The sequence below is a fragment of the Dipodomys spectabilis genome, unplaced genomic scaffold (genome assembly GCF_019054845.1).
Source record: "Dipodomys spectabilis isolate Male_0828 unplaced genomic scaffold, ASM1905484v1 ptg000207l, whole genome shotgun sequence".
Taxonomy (NCBI): Eukaryota; Metazoa; Chordata; class Mammalia; order Rodentia; family Heteromyidae; genus Dipodomys; species Dipodomys spectabilis.
The window spans coordinates 12,069,700-12,086,258 of NW_024870884.1; the positions used below are offsets into that span (position 1 = coordinate 12,069,700).

At 43.7% G+C, this 16,559-nt stretch overlaps 2 pseudogenes; one reads left to right on the forward strand and one right to left on the reverse strand.

Annotated features, from left to right (window-relative positions):
* LOC122122234 overlaps positions 1-5,010 on the reverse strand; it is a 35,101-nt pseudogene extending 30,091 nt beyond the window's left edge.
* Positions 5,011-6,730: 1,720 nt separating this feature from the next.
* Positions 6,731-16,265, forward strand: LOC122122235 (annotated as a pseudogene).
* Positions 16,266-16,559: the final 294 nt, after the last annotated feature.

The following is a 16,559-nucleotide window of genomic DNA, read 5'->3' on the forward strand; positions in this document are numbered from 1 at the left end:
ATGGTGGGCTTCCTGTCAGAGAGGTGGTGTAACCAAGTCTGGCCATGGAGCACTTCATCCACCACTCCTATCCCTTTGAAGACTGTCCTGACAATACATGTCTTTTCAAGCATCTCTGGTGTGGGAGTCAAGCACACTTTTCCTATATAACAGCAGAGTTTGTAGCACTGTGGCTCAAGTGGTAAAGCATTAGCCTTGAGCTGAAGAGCTGAGGCACAGCACCCAGGCCGAGAGTTCAAGCCCCATGACTGACTACATAAAAAAGAACAGAGGAGGCTGTATGGGGACCATTTCTAAGAGCTTCATGTCTATCAAGCCTTTGGCTTTAGTGAAATAAGACATAGTGCACTTCTCTAGATTCTTCTTTGCTTTTAGCTTTTCTCTTTGGTCAGAGCAGTATACTGCCATTAAGGAAAGCAGAGGGAAGCAAAGTCATTCATCAATGACTTCATGGTTTCATCTCTGGAGATGGCTACAGAGACAATTTGTTACTTCTTCTAGTTCCCTCTATGTGGGAAATGAGCTCAAATTGCATATGCTGTCTTATAACCTCTTTCTTTCACTCTGTCTGCTCACATTGGTGAGTGTTGGTACTTTAGCTTTTGCCCTATTAACCCCAAGTATTTTTCTGGTTTAAAAATTCACAACTTAGTGGCATGTCTTGCATCTGGTTAGATCTAGTCTTAGAGTAGATGGAGAGTCTTATTTCATCTTTTAGAGTTGCCTTGTTTTCTAGGATGGTTTGGCTTCCACTTCTTAATAAGAGTTTATTCTTAATATCTAGAAGCATCTAAATGATTGACTTATTCTAGCCAAAAGAATCTATCATGTTCATAATGTTCCATGTGGAATAATAGCAGATGATACAATTTGTGCTGTTATTTCCACAATATTTGAGTGGCAAAAGTCTGTTTCCTTTTCTCCTGATTAGGCAAGAAATTCAAAGTTCCCAATGGGAAACCAAGGCCAAGTTTGAGGAGAGATGGGAGACCAGCAAGAACAAGTGTTTTTCCAGAAGCTTCAGATTTAGACGTCTAAATTTAGACGTTGTCCATTATTAAAAATTGGGGGGGGGGCAGGTTAGAAAGCCATCGTTCTACGTGGTCATTAGCTAGTAAATTTTAGTTTAAGACTACCTCTGGAGATTGACAGTGCTTGCTGTCTACATTTGGGATGCAGAGTCTCTTAGAGGGGAAGAAGGAAGAGCTGGCTCCTAGTTGTGCCACTTCTTTGTGTCTTCCACATCTCCTCAGTGAGCAGAAGCCACTTCACTGGTGATACCCAAGTACTATGGGTGACTTTGATCAGATTGTATATTTGCTCCAGTAGCTCCCCTTCATTAAAGAGTTCTTCTATCTACTTATATTTCTATTGTAGTCCCAAGCACAGTCTTCTGGGGGCGAGGGCTACTTGGACTAGATGGAGCTCACATCTGACTGCTATGTAGCAGGTCTCCACTGCCAGGGCTTCAGCAATGGACATGGCAGGCATGGAAAGGTCGGCCTTCTTAGAGGAATGAGGCTGAGAGTATAGCAAACTTAATGGTCAGGTGGGACTTAAAGGCCTAGTTCTTGGGAGATAACGTCTCAGGATCTTCTTATAGCTTCACAAACCTATACAACATCAGCCTGGAGAATCTCTGAGACTATTCTGACACTAGCTTTAAGCTCTGAGGTGGGGGAGAGAACCTGTACCTTGGAGGTGTAGAGAGACAGAAGTTCCTGCTTGATGAGGCAGGCTCAGCACCCTGAAAGCCTTAACCCTGACATTATTGACTTATCTGTGTCCTGAGGAGGAACTTGCCTCTGATCAATATACAGCATTGCTGGCCCCAAAGGTAGCATTTGAGGTGAAAGGCAAAAGCAACCACTATGATAGATTACCTTTAGCAATACACAACTATAATAAAGTACAATCAAACCTGACTATGGTTTGCCATTAGATACTGCTAGGGCATTTTCCTGTGCGAAAGACTTTCAACATAGCTCTTCTCGAAAGAAAATGTCCTCTGTATTTCTATAGACCTAGATTGAAGAACCCAAATCCTAATCACTTGGGACTGAGTGCACACACCTGGGCTCAGGATGACGCACGGGTCGGCGTCTGTGTCTGCCGTGGCCCAAGCGGCTGCTGCCGTGGTGCTTGCCCTTGTGGACCCCTCGAAGGAGCAGACCGTTGCCCAGGTCCCTGTGATGGCCCCTCTCGTGTCTGTGATGCTTGGCAGCATAGGAATGATAGTGAGGCTTGCACTAAATGGAGAACAGGACTTTTTCCTCCTATGGCCAGGTCTGTTTGCGCTTTTTAAGTCGTCTCTGGTGCACTGTCCTCCAGGTGAGGAGAGGCGTGGTTGTGGTGGCCCAATGGCCCTCCCTGTGGCTGAGGGACCTGCTGGGGGACCTCAAGCTGTGTGTCCCAGGCCAGCTCCGCCTGTTGCTGCAATGTCTTCTGGGAGTGTGTGATCTAGACCCGTGACCCCGTTCATGACCTCGACTGATCCACACGTCTGCTCTTGCTGCTTCTCTTGTTGCTTCTTTTGCTGTCTTTTCTTACACCATGGTAAGAGCTTTTGGAAACCTGATCTGTCTTCAGATTCCTTTTTTTAAGTTCAAGCTCGAGTTTATTCATACTGGAAGATTTCATGTTCTTGCTGACTTACACTGAGTTAGGTGTTTGTACCCTTCCATACTGACAAGTCTGATTAAATTTTGTGATGGGGTGTTTTGTACAGAAGGGTCTTCCTTGATGCAAAAGAAAGTGTTGCTGACTGCTGTGACTGGGGACAAGACAATAATGGGAAACCAGGCCACAGAACTGAGGTCTTGGGGAGCCAGGTGACTGAATGGGATTCCTGCTACCAAGTCCTAAGGTGTCCCTAGAAGAGTTTTATTGAGTTCAGTTCAGGGGGAGGGACAACTACAGATCATTGCACACACGAGGTATCAATGTATCTTGTGGTTATAGACATTAATGAGGTATAATTTGTATACATAGAAATAATGGACTCCTTTATCATTAGGGAGCAAAAGGGAATAATAAAACATTCCTTCCATAAAACAGACATCCACATTATCCCCAAGGCCTTAAACTCATAGTGTTCAAGCAGCTCCCCACTCAACTGGGGGTAATAACTTTTACTTCTGTCAGCCTCGACCGTTAGGCCTTACTCAGGCTCAGCTCTGAGCATTCCCAGGACACTTCGAGCTGGCATTCCAAGCTCTTGAACCCTTTCAAGTTCACAGCTCAGCATCAGAGGCCCTCATGGTATTAACAGACAATTGAAGCCATATATTGGAAGAACTGGCAAATTCCGACTCAGGTCCAATGTACAGTGACATTTTCAGGTTCCTCTTTGATCATCTTCACACTGAGGGATGCCAGTGACTTCTTTTGGCTATTGCTTCTCTATCTAAGTGATGACAGCTTGAAGGCCCAGGAGAAGCCACCCAAGGTAGACAGGGCTGGGTCTCATCCATATTCAGTCCCTTTGCTTTCAACTTGGCTTCCTGTAAGGCTACTCTTCTCTACTTCCCTTTCTAGAAATTCAGTTAGGCTTTTTCCTGGTATACAGCCAAAGCATCTCTATGCATATTTCTTGAATTTCCTATTCTGTAGTGCCAAAAAAAGAAGAAACCAGTGGGGAGGAGTGAGCAGTTAAATCTGGAGCACCCTAGTCGCCAGGTAGATGCACACACACGATGCGGTCTCTGGTTGGGAGTGAACAAAAACATTGGTCACAGACTATCGTTCATGTAATTCCATCAGGGACTACCTAGGCAGTCTGAATAAGGGTTTGATCACGTTCACATTTTAAGACTTGTAAATACATAGCAATGATCGTCTGGGGTGCTTGACATGCACAGATCCCCAGCTACTTCAGCACCCTCTGCTCTGCCTTAATAACTTGCATTTGCTGTTAATGTTGCTCTGGGCAAGGACCAGAGGGCTTGGAGTCCTTTGTTTTCTTTACTGGTGGAGGTGGTGGAATACACTTATCACATCTCTTATCCTCCTGGGAGCTTCTGAGATTTTTGATGCAAGCTAGCCTTGAAGGACTAGAGTAAGAAGGTGTCTTTCTAAAGGGCAGGACTCTGGGTTGTCATTGGGTTGTCTTTGCCTACTAGGACAAATGGTCTAAAATGAAGTCATTCTAAGTCATGGAATTAGAAGTAGCAACACTATGATTTATTCTAAGTCATGGAATTAGAAGTAGCAACACTATGATTTATGATGAGACTGAGCTGGGGAATATACTGGTGAAGCACTTGGAGTGAAAACACAGTACCCTTGAATACTCAAAGTCCTGGCTATGAGAGACTCAGGTAGTTGAACAATATGGCTGCCCTCAGATGGACCTGCCTCTTTCCCTATCTACTCTACTGCTGACTGAAAGGTCTCACAGATGAAGTGCTCTGGAGGCAAGGATCCATAGGTGGGATCCATGACTTGAATGGATCTAAGGTAGGACCCATGACTTCAATGTCTTTAAAAGGCTGAACTGATACTGCTGCAACAGTGACCCCGATAAACTTCTTGAACCTGGGAGGCAGCCAGCCAGCCAAAGGCCAATTGCTGGCATTCGACTCCTGTGATAGGATGGAGCCACTTGCCTTATAAGATTCTTGCTTGGATTTTTACCTTCTTTGTCTGACAGACACAGTCATTTTTTATAACACTCAGGACTTTCAATGTAATACTTGGTGTCACTGATTCCACATCAGTTCTGCTTGTGATGGACAAAATGCCTTCTTTGCATTGGTGAATCCACAGGCTGGTACCCATGGAACCTTCTGGCATGCAGAGCATCCCAGAAGCAGCTGGCCTTGTAGAACCCTGGAAAGGCTTCCAAAGCCTCCATCATGGCACCAAGGGACATTCTGCTGTGGGAGACTATGGTACTGTCCCTGGGTGAAGCCTGTGTCCTGAGCATTCATATCAGGCAATTGCATTTCCCTCTACCAGGCTGTTCAAGCTCAGACACTGCAGGAGGACAATGAACATGGCATCTCCCATGGCAACACCAGAGAACCCACCAAACAAATGGCTCCCATCTTTGTGATTGCAGCTTTGCTGGTTCAGAGCTATACCAGGAAGAATGCTGCTCTCTTCTTGATGTAGAGGCTGTCTGTGGTCTTCTGTAGCTGCAATTTTGTATAGGCAGAGGGAGCTGAGGAATCGAACCTGGGCCTCAAGCATGCAAGGCAAGCACTCTACCACTGAGCCACCTTCCCAGCCCAAACTTGACTTTTCTGAGTGAGCTTTGTTCTCTAGCTCTGAAGCCTTCTGAAGGGCTGTAGGCTATTAAACTCCTTTCTTTTAAACAACATGCAGCCTGTTTCTAATAGGGCCAGGGGTGAAACATTTCATCTGCTCTGAAAGCATGTTCTCTGGCCTTGATTAACCCACCCTCTCATTCTCTACATGAACTGGACAGCATCTGTCTCCTTAAACCTGTAAAACCTGGCTTACCTAGTCAACCTTCATACCTACACATGGGCATGTGTATGCACTTATGTGCTTGTGTGTTCATGGCCATACCTTCCCTTACTTGGTCTGTCACACCTGACTATGCTCAGGAGTTGTCACTGGGATCAGCTCCCAGGCTCTCTCACTTTTTTTTATTTTATTTGTGAACATGCTGTACAGAGGGGTTACAATTACATAGGCAGGATAATGCATACATTTTTTATCAAGCATTGCAGCCTCCTCCTTTGTTTACCCTTCCCCTCCCTTCCTGGCCTCCCCCCTCCCCCCCACTGACATTGTAAAGCTCGTTTTTGACATGACAATTTGTACTTCTCATTGTTGCAACAGGTCCACCTGAATCCTCTCTCACTTTTGACCTACAGGTGGGCCACCAGGAGTTAGTGCTACTGTCCTCTGTCCCTTATCCTGTTACATCACTGGACCACCTTTGCCCCTCTCACTTCCATGTGGAAATGACTGGTCTTTAGCTCCTCAGACCTAGAGGTGAAAAGTGGTCCAGTCACGTCCTCACCCCTCCCCCATAACCCTCCCCAGAACAAATCCAGTCAAACCACTGTTGGTACCATGGGAACCACTAAGGGCATCAAGTCACCCATTTTAAAGTGGAACAGAACTTTTCATTCTATGCTATACTTTCAACTTCTTATTCAGCCCCTGCCTCTTAAGACTTCTTTCCATAGACAAATATATACATTCACAACCAAGGAACTGTTACTGCTGCTTTATACCAGTCGGGATGTCATCTCAGCCTCTATCCCTAAAAATGACCGCCCCCCCCCCCCCCCCCCCGCTGTCAGCAGGAAATAGCCAGAGAGAATCAGTGGCTCTTCTCAATTGTCAAAAGGCTAGAATGTTAGGTATGCCCATGACATTGGCCCACTCTCCTCCTCTTCTCTGCTAGAAAGGAAAGCTCAGTAGCCATTCCAGAAATCACCTGTGGGAAACAAGTAATCAATCACATCGAAGTGTCAATCCCCTGATTGAGGCTGCAAGGGCCCCAGGCTCTGAGGTCACTTCCTCATCCTCTGAGGTCTTGTGCTTATCTGCCCCAGTCAGGCCTCTTCCTGCCAGTGAGAAGATCCATCAGCTCTGACGTCATTTCCACATCCGCTGTGGACACACCTCCTCCTTGCCCTTCCTATATAATTCCTCTCTCCTGCCCTATGCTCTCACTGTGCATGCATCCAACTCAGGCAGGACATCCGTTTGCTCCTGCTCTTCACTAAATCAACTCTTGCTGAAGAAGATGGCACTCGCCAGCTTTTTACCTGTACCTACTCAGCTATCTCAGGACCAACTTGAAGCAGAAGAGAAGGCAGAATCACACAGTCCATGGCAGATTTCCCTGGCCTCTTCCCGCAGAGAAACTTCCCTCATACAGATACCAAAAAGGCTGTATATCTTGCTTGTTAGAGGACTTTGATGATGCTTTTCCAGAGATCCATGTGGCCCAGTATCCACTGGATAGAGATGACAAAAAAAAAACAGGTCAAATGCACTGGCCATTCAGGTCGATACTGAAGGAAGAATTGAGTACGATGCAATTGCTCAACGAAGACATTCAAAAGATAAGGTCATTTACAGCAAATATACTGACCTGGAGCCAAAGGAGGGTATGAATACCAATGTTCCAGACCCACAGAGAAATGGCGAAGAAGTTCTCAAGAGCTCATAGCAAAGACATGGGTAGCCTTAGACACGTATGTCTAGCAAAAGGTTGCCACAGCCATGCCAGTTGGAGCAGCTGATAAACTGGCTCGCACTCAGTATATGAGATACACACCATCTCAGCAAGGAGTGGCATTTAACTCTGGAGCTACACAGAGGCTAATTCAGATGGTAGTAATGCAGAAAGATCCAATGGAACCTCTGAGGTTCAAGATCAACAAGAAGATTCCCCAGGGACCACCTACTCCTCCTGCACCTGTCATGCACTCTCCAAGTCAAAAAATGACTGCCAAGAAGCAACAAGAGTGGAAGATTCCTCCTTGCATTTCCAACTGGAAAAATGCAAAGGGTTATACAATTCCATTAGACAAGCAACTGGCCGCTAGTGGAAGAGGACTTTGGATGGTACACATCAATGAGAACTTTGCCAAACTGGCTGAAGTTCTCTATATTGCTGACTGGAAGGCTCTGGACACTGTGGAAAGATGGGCCCAAGTGGAGAGAAAAAGGATTCAGAATGAAAGGTAAACTTAGAGTGATGGCCCAAAAGCCAGCGACAGGAGAGCTGGGATCAAAACCCATGTGGACAGATGATAGGGAGGCACCCATGTAGGAGGGATGTGATCCAGCAGGACAGGCAAAAAGAGAGAGGGCATGACCATTATCTTTCCTGGGCAGCTGCTGGGAAGGGATCGGAACTGCAGAAAAAGGAACAGCAGATAATCACTGAAATCACTGAAGTCATTGGGGTGTCCCCAATCCTTGCACCTCAAATGAAGTTCAGTATGACCGACGGCTCTTCAATCAATCCAACGGTATGGACAGTGGATTTGCAGGCAGAGAAGATGCAATTTACAATATGTCACAAGCTAAAAAGAAAATAATACTGACACAGATAATAGCAAAAAGTTTTAAATCCTTTCTTCTGCCTTCCCCTACCATCCATTCAGAAATTAACACACCTCACCAAATCAACAGGAAATGACTTGACAGCTTACTTGGTTTTATGGTCACATCCTACTTTGGGGTGATAACCTTTGTTCCTGTTGTCTATCCAATATCCATAATTTTTCGACAACAATAACCAAAAATATATTCTTTTAAACATGGCCTAACCATGTGGGCCAGGATGCTTCAAACACCCAATCCTCCTACCTCAGTCTTACAAGTGCTGGGATTACAAGCAAACACCATCAGAGCTTAAATCAAAAATCATTCTTCCTCATGTTTCCATGAGTTGACTGATCTCCCTTGGGATCTGCAGTGGGGTGGAAGTCAGGTGCCTGCAGGGGCCGAAGGGTTACTAGGTCTGGACATCCACATGGCTTGCCAGTGGTGAGCAGAAGCTTTGTTTGTCAGACCTCCTTAATCCAGTCAACCAGGCATAGGGAAAGGTCAGATGTGACATTTCAAGAAACAAGCCTGAGAGGTGCTTACAATGAAGACCTGTGATGGAATTAACATGGTCAACATTGCCAACAGTACTTCACATACCTTACCTCTAGTTGGGCAGAATTGTTCCTTCTGATCTGCACTGTGACATTATTATAATAGCTTCTAAATAAATACATACGTACCATAGGACTTGGCAATCTCTTTCTTGGAATCAAAACAAGTATACTAAAAGTGGATGTCCATCCCAAGTCTGCAATGTGGGTGTTCCTAACAGCTTCAAGTGTCTGAGCCAAATGTCCATCCCCAGTGAATTGATTAACAACTATATATGTACTAAGTAATACTATCAAATAAACAACTGTACTTCAATATCTTCCATATGAAAACAAAGAACTACCATTTATACATATATAGGACAATGTTGTCCTGTTCTTCGGAGGGAAGGTTGATAATTGCTAATCTCCTGACCTCCTTTTCAAAGTATCCTTAGTAAGTTTAGAGAAGCTGAACCTCTGGGCCAGGTTGTTGGGTTCTCTAATGTAAGTTTCAATAAATGGAGACCACAACATGCTTGAGACAGGTAAGAGTTTATTTTATTTTATTCCTTCCAACAAGGAAAAATTTTACAACATTTACAATATTACAAAATTTTACAACATTACAAATAAAAATATAAAACACCAAAATGTGGCAACATTTAGAGGAAGCATCCTGAGTCAAGATGCTGTTGTTTCTTCCAAAGTTTAGCCATAGCCAGAAGTTTGAGGTTAGGTTGGCTGGCAGCTTCATCTTCTGGAAAGATGTAGTCACAGTATTCTTCCCAGCCTGCATCAGACCCGTCATCAGTCTGAACCTTTCTTCTCTTCTTCACTTTCTCTGGCATGAGTCTGTCTACTCTTTCCTTATCTGATACTGTTCCAAATTCATCCTCAAAGCGTCTCCAAGATTGCAGCAGCATAAGCCTCGCTTCCTTTTCTTCACAGTTCCTTCATCTTAAGCCCACTGTGAGCTAAACATAAGTAACTGAGCCCTGCATTCACAGGTATAGCAAGATTGTGGTGTTTCTTCCATCCTAGCAAATAGCCACAGTAAAGGTCAGTGAACTGACCTTGAGTGTAGCTTGGATCTGTGGTATTTCTCCTATATAACTTGTGTGGCCTGATTCTCATGGGTCGGATGACATAGCCTTAGAAACTGGGCATGGTCTATGTTCATGAAACCTCTCTGGGCAGAGCTTGTTTGTTTGGCAGTAAGGCTTTGGTGACCTCAGTGGATGACTTTGTGTTGATCTCAGTGGTGACCTTTGTGGATCAATCCACTTGGCTATTTTCAGGAGATTGGACTTGAATTGGAAAGATCCCAAGAAAGCTAAACCATGGAGGATGGACGCTTCCTGACTCAATGGGACTCCAAGGGAAACAGGTTAAAAAAAATACAGCAGAGGGCCCATCAGCTGTACTGGACATTGATGAAAGTGAGCTAAGCAACTCAAGGGCAGCAATGGGAAGGAGGTAGTGAAAGAGAAAGAGGGAAGAGCTTACACTAAGCAAAAGGAAAGCAATATACATATCAACTGATTTGGAAGAAATGGTTGTATTGTCAAAGTCTACAGTGTTCATAAGTTTTATAGACCATGAAAATGTCAGTTCTTGGAAGTGGTGCTGTGGTTCAAGCAGTAGAGCACTCACCATGAGCTGTAAGAGCTGAGGGATAGTGCCCAAGCCAAGAGTTCAAGCCCCAGGACAGACAAAAAGAAAAAAAACCTGTCAGTTCTCCTTGTAAAGGTTACAATGTTTGTGACTAAGTATCAAAATCTCTCAATACTGTGAAATTTATGTAATCACTTAATCTCAATAATGACATTTTTTAAATCCTAAAAAAAGAAAAAAATGGGACTCCAGGAACCTGTCTGGCCTCTTAGCAGCAGGTCAGGAGGTGAAGTTTAAGGCATTGAGATGCAAAATACTGACTCATGGTCAGCCATGCAGAAGATGTATCTAGGATGAAGTGAAACCTTTTTTTCTTGTGGATGACTCAGTTACATTCCTGGCCTTCAAGTTGCCTTTCTACCTGCTATGGTAGGTATATCTGTATGTCACCTGTCTCATTGCTTGGGCATCTGGAGAGTTGGTCTGCAAGGTTCCTGGTTGGTGTAAAACATGATCTCTCCCTCATACATGGTGCTTCCATCCCTGGACTTGGGCAGCACATATACCTTGTATGTGGCAGGTGGTATATACATTATGTGACTGTCGGAGGTCAGGGTCTAACCCTTTCTTAGATCTTTATTCTTACAGGTATAGCCTAAACCTGTTGTTGTCCTTCAATACCCTTCAAGTTTTGTCCTATTTGTCTACTTTACTCTCCAGGTATGGCACAACATATACTAGGCTATATTGCTCATGGTGGCAAGTTGTATGGCCATCTCTAGGGGAACCATGAGGGCTACAGCATCTCCATCTATTCTGGGATGCAGCTTTGCATCCTGTTGGCTTATCTTGCACAACTAGCTCTCCCTGCAAATATAAGCCTTGTGCTCCCTCCTGGGTGCTCAGTTACCCTGCTTGTGTCCTACTCGGCTTTCCTCATTCTGAAGCACTTCTCCTGTCCATGGCCCCTGCTGCCCTGTGCATTGTGCCTGTTAAGCTACTTCTGCCTGGTTTTCTTAAGTTTTGGTGAGGGTTCGAGATGCTTCTGTCTTGGTACTGCCTCTTGATAAGTCACCTGCTGCTTCCATGATGCGGCTTTGTTGGCGAGGTCAATACAACTGTCATTGATCTGGCCTCCAGAAGGCATCCTAGCAGCAGCTCCCCAGTGGTATCAAATAGAATTGTCCTTTGCCCTCTCCTGGCTTAGCCTCTTAGGCTTAGCATATTCTCCTAAAGCCCTGTTGGCTTTATCTTCCCATTGCTCCTGAGCCCACTTCCCGGTTATATCTGCATAAGTGACAGGAAAATCTCATGCTTTCTCTTTCCCCAGGCTTGTGGGCTGTCTTCCTGTGATTGCTGAGGACAATCATGTCCCAGAATTTTCTGGTGATATCCACAATCTTTGGAGCAGATGACTCTATGTTAGGACATTATGGGTGTTAGTAAGTTTTGGGGACTATTTATATAATCTGCCAGCTATTCATCAGCTAAAAGATTGATAGCCACAGATTTTCCTCCCATTCTGGGTGTTGTCTCTTGAGTGTGACAATTGTTTGTGTGTGTGTGTGTGTTGGATTTCCCCAGGAGTTTCAGTTCTTTTCAATAAGATCTGTGATCTATTTTGAATAGTTTGTCAGGATGAGAAGAGAGGGCTCTACTTTTAGTCTTCTACATGTTGCTCCAGCTTTCCCAGTACCACTGTTTTTTAAAATAAATTATCGTCAAGATGATGTATAGAAGGGTTACAGTTACATAAGTAAGGTAATAAGTACATTTCTTGTTGAACTTCTTACCCCTTCCCTCGCTTTTCTCCTACTCTCCCTATCTCCCCAATCCCCCCTCAAGTTGCATCTTGTCTTGTGTATGTCACTGTTGCATTGGTTCCCCCCTTGTTCTTTGTCTCGTGACTCTGTTGTTCACTTCTCTTTCCAATTCAAATAAACATATATACAATCCAGGGTACAAAAATCACACACAGTGACAACAGGCGTTGGATATACCCTAGGGGGAAGAACAGACAGGACAAACAAGAAATCACATAGTACATTAAAAACAACAAAGAAAAACCTCTTGGGTCCATATCTTGAAGTTCATTTCCCTTAGCATCATCTTATATGGTCGTATGTGCATATACTAATTATAGACATATACTAATTATTGCCAATAAGGGAAACCTGTGTTTCTTTGGGTCTGGATTACTTCATTTATAATATCACTTTGTGGTCATAATTAGCTTAACTTTTTAATGGTTTGTTTACATTTTCATAATTGGAATTGGCCTGTGACTTGCCTATCCAGAACTTTCCATTGCATTGAATCATTCTGTCTCAAAGTTAAGGTTACATTTTCTGCAATGTGTGGAAACAACCAAGCTTGGAAAGAAGGGTTTGTTTTCTTGTCCCTCATGCAGACCCTGTGCAAATTTTTACCAGTCATGGTGGGCTTCCTGTCAGAGAGGTGGTGTAACCAAGTCTGACCATGGAACACTTCATCCACCACTCCTATCCCTTTCAAGACTGTCCTGAAAATACAAGTCTTTTCAAGCATCTCTAGTGTGAGAGACAAGCACACTTTTCTATAGAACAGCAGAGTCTGTGGCACTGTGGCTCAAGTGCTAAAACATTAGCCTTGAGCTGAAGAGCTGAGGGACAGCACCCAGGCCCAGAGTTCAAGCCCCATGACTGACAAAAAAACGAACAGAGGAGGCTGTACAGGGACCATTTCTAAGAGCTTCATGTCTATCAAGCCTTTGGCTTTAGTGAAATAAGACATAGTGCACTTCTCTAGATTCTCTAGATTCTTCTTTGCTTTTTAGCTTTTCTCTTTGATCAGAGCAGTATACTGCCATTAAAGAAAGCAGAGGAATGATGAATGACTTCATGGTTTCATCTCTGGAGATGGCTACAGAGACAATTTGGTAATTCTTCTATTTTACTCTATGTGGGAAATGAGCTCAGATTGCATATGCTCTCTTATAACCCCTTTCCTTACCTCTGTCTGCTTACATTGGTGAGTGTTGGTACTTTAGATTTTGCCCTATTGACCCAAAGTATTCTTCATGGTTTAAAAATTCCCAACTTAGTGGCATGTCTTGTATCTTGTATCTGGTTAGATCTAGTCTTAGAGTAGATCGAGAGTCTTATTTGATCTTTTAGAGATGCCTTGTTTTTTAGGATGGTTTGGCTTCCACGTCTTAATAAGCCTTTATTCTTAATATCTAGAAGCATCTAAATGATCTATTCTAGCCAAAAATCTAACGCGTTCATAATGTTCCATGTGGAATAATAGCAGATGATACTACTAGTGCTGGTATTTCCACAATATTTGAGTGGCAAAAGTCTGTTTCCTTTTCTCCTGATTAGGCAAGAAATTCAAAGTTCCCAATGGGAGGACAAGACCAAGTTTGATGAGAGATACGAAAGCAGCAAGAACAAATGCTTCTTCTTGAAGCTTCAGTTTAAGACGTTTTCTGTATCCATTATTAAAAATTGGGGGGGGGGAGAGGTTAGAAAGGCAAAGATCTATGTCGTCATTAGCTAGTAAATGGTAGTTTAAGACTATCTATGAACATCAACAATGCTTGCTGTCTACATTTTCTGTCTACATTTGGGTTGCAGAGTCTCTTAGAGGGGAAGAAGGAAGAGCTGGCTCCTAGTTGTGCCTCTTCTTTGTGTCTTCCACATCTCCTCAGTGAGCAGAAGCCACTTCACTTGGTGATACCCAAGTACTATGGGTGACTTTGATCAGATTGTATGTTTGCTCTCAGGAGCCTGCTCATGCGGCCCTGATTGATGCCCAGTAGCTCCCCTTCATTAAAGAGTTCTTCTATCTACTTATATTTCTATTGTAGCCCGAAGCACAGTCTTCTGGGGGCGAGGTCTACTTGGACTAGATGGAGCTCACATCTGACTGCTATGTAGCAGGTCTGCACTGACAGGGCTTCAGCAATGGACATGGCAGGGATGGAGAGGTAGGCCTTCTTACATGAATGAGGCTGAGAGTATAGCAAACTTAATGGTCAGATGGGACTTAAAGGCCTAGTTCTTGGGAGATAACATCTCAGGATCTTCTTGTAGCTTCACAAACCTATACAACATCAGCCTGGAGAATCTGAGACTATTCTGACACTAGCTTTAAGCTCTGAGGTGGGGCAGAGAACCTATGCCTTGGAGGTGTAGAGAGACAGACTTTCCTGCTGGATGACGCAGGCTCAGCACACTGAAAGCCTTAACCCTGACATTATTGACTTACCTGTGTCCTAAGGAGGAACTTGCTCTGATCAATATACAACATTGCTGGCCCCAAAGGTAGCATTTGAGGTGAAAGGAAAAGCAATGATAGATAGAAAACCCATGATAGATTACCTTTAGCAGTTTGTCATGGCCCATGGGGGCTGTTCCCCAAGGGGCCTGGCCAAATGCTTTTCATGGGTAACATGCAGTGATTGTGAACAGGAGTCCTACCACTCAGTGACACTGTCTGTGCCTTCCTTTGGTCTAGAATTCTAAAAGGAAACCCTTGACTACTCAGCTATTGAGAATTGTCTTCATTAGAAAGCATGCATCATTAAGAATCAGTTATCTGAGGAACCTCCATACTACTTTCCAAAGTGGTTGAACAAGTTTACATTCCCACCAACAATGAAGTAAGGTTCCCTTCTGTCCACATCCCCTCCAGCATCTGTTGTTGTTAGAGTTCTTGATTTTTGCCATTCTAACTGGGGTAAGGTGATATCTCAATGTTGTTTTGGTTTGCATTTCTTTTATGGCTAGGGAGGTTGAGCATTTCTTCATGTGTCTATTGGCCATCCTTCTTTCTCCTTCAGAGAAGTGTCTCTTTAAGTCTTTAGCCCACTTATTTATTGGGCAGTTGTTTCTTTGAGGATTTGTTGTTGGGAGATTTAATTTTTTGAGTTCCAGGTATATTTTATATATGAGACCCTTATCCGTTGTATGGCTAGTGAAGATCTCCCAATCCCACTTCTGGGCATTTACCCAAATGTTTACAAACAAGACCACACTAAAGCTACCAGCACAACTATGTTTATTGCAGCATTATTTACCATAGCAAAGATATGGAACCAACCCAGATGCCCCTCAGTAGATGAATGGATCAAGAAAATGTGGTATATATACACCATGGAATTCTATGCCTCCAGCAGAAAGAATGACATTGCTCCATTTGTTAGGAAATGGAAAGACTTGGAAAAAATTATATTAAGTGAAGTAAGCCAGGCCCAAAGAAATATAGGTCCCATGGTTTCCCTTATTTGCAATATCTAGTATATGTATGAGTCAAGCAGAAAAGGTCAGATAATGTGATGTTAGGAAAATGAACCCTTAGATATGTATTTTAATGATTTTTTTCTTTGATGCATTTGTTTCTAACGTATTTATAAGATTATTTCTTTGTTGCTTTTTAAGTCCCTCCCCCACAGTATAACCCCTGCTTTCACTATATTTGATGTCAGTATAATTTGTGGAGGAGATGGGGGAAAAACAAGTCGTTTAAGGATACAGGTGGACCCGTTGCAACAATGAGAAGTACAAGTTGTCATGTCAAAAACGAACTTTACAACTTTGCTGGGTGGGAGGGAGGATTGGGCGGGGGGACGAGGGGGAGGCTGGGAAGGGATGTGAAGGGTAAACAAAGGAGGAGGCTGCAATGCTTGATAAGAAATGTACTCATTATCTTGCCCATGTAATTGTAACCCCTCTGTACAGTATGTTCACAAAAAATAAAAATAAAAAAAAATCTTTCATAAAGAAAAAAAAAGAATCAGTGATCTGGTAGAGCTGCTTCTAGCCTTGGTTTAGCCAGATAGCCATTGGTTAATAGGCTTTTATATTTATTCAACAATTGTCTAGAAGATGAGGAAAGTCAACCAGAGTTGATGCCTACTTGAATGAGTGCCTGTGTTGGCCTTATCAGAGACAAAGGTGTTGATCACTCTTCTGACTTGTCATTAGACTCCTGCGTGACTAGCCTTTGTTCCCATGTCCTACACAGGTGGCTCAGGATTCTACCTGCTCCATGGACAATGTCTGGGATTCTATTGATGGAGAGTGAGGCTAGAGGCAGGGGTCTGAAAATCAGTGGTTGCTGTTCATCCTGTGGCCCAAGGGACAGCAGCTTCCAGGAGAGTAGGAAGCTGAGGTACATGTGTCAGCATCACTAAAGGGCCAGGTTGATCCTGGACAAAGGCAGCTTGAAGATTAGGATGCCAGTGTTGGGACAGTGTCAGGAATGAGACAAGAACCCAAGTCCAGCTCCAGCAGTGTGTGCCCGTGGCCTGCCAGAACTCTTCCTTACAATCTGTCTTATACCTCAAGAGGAGACAAAAACAGGACACAGCATGCAGTG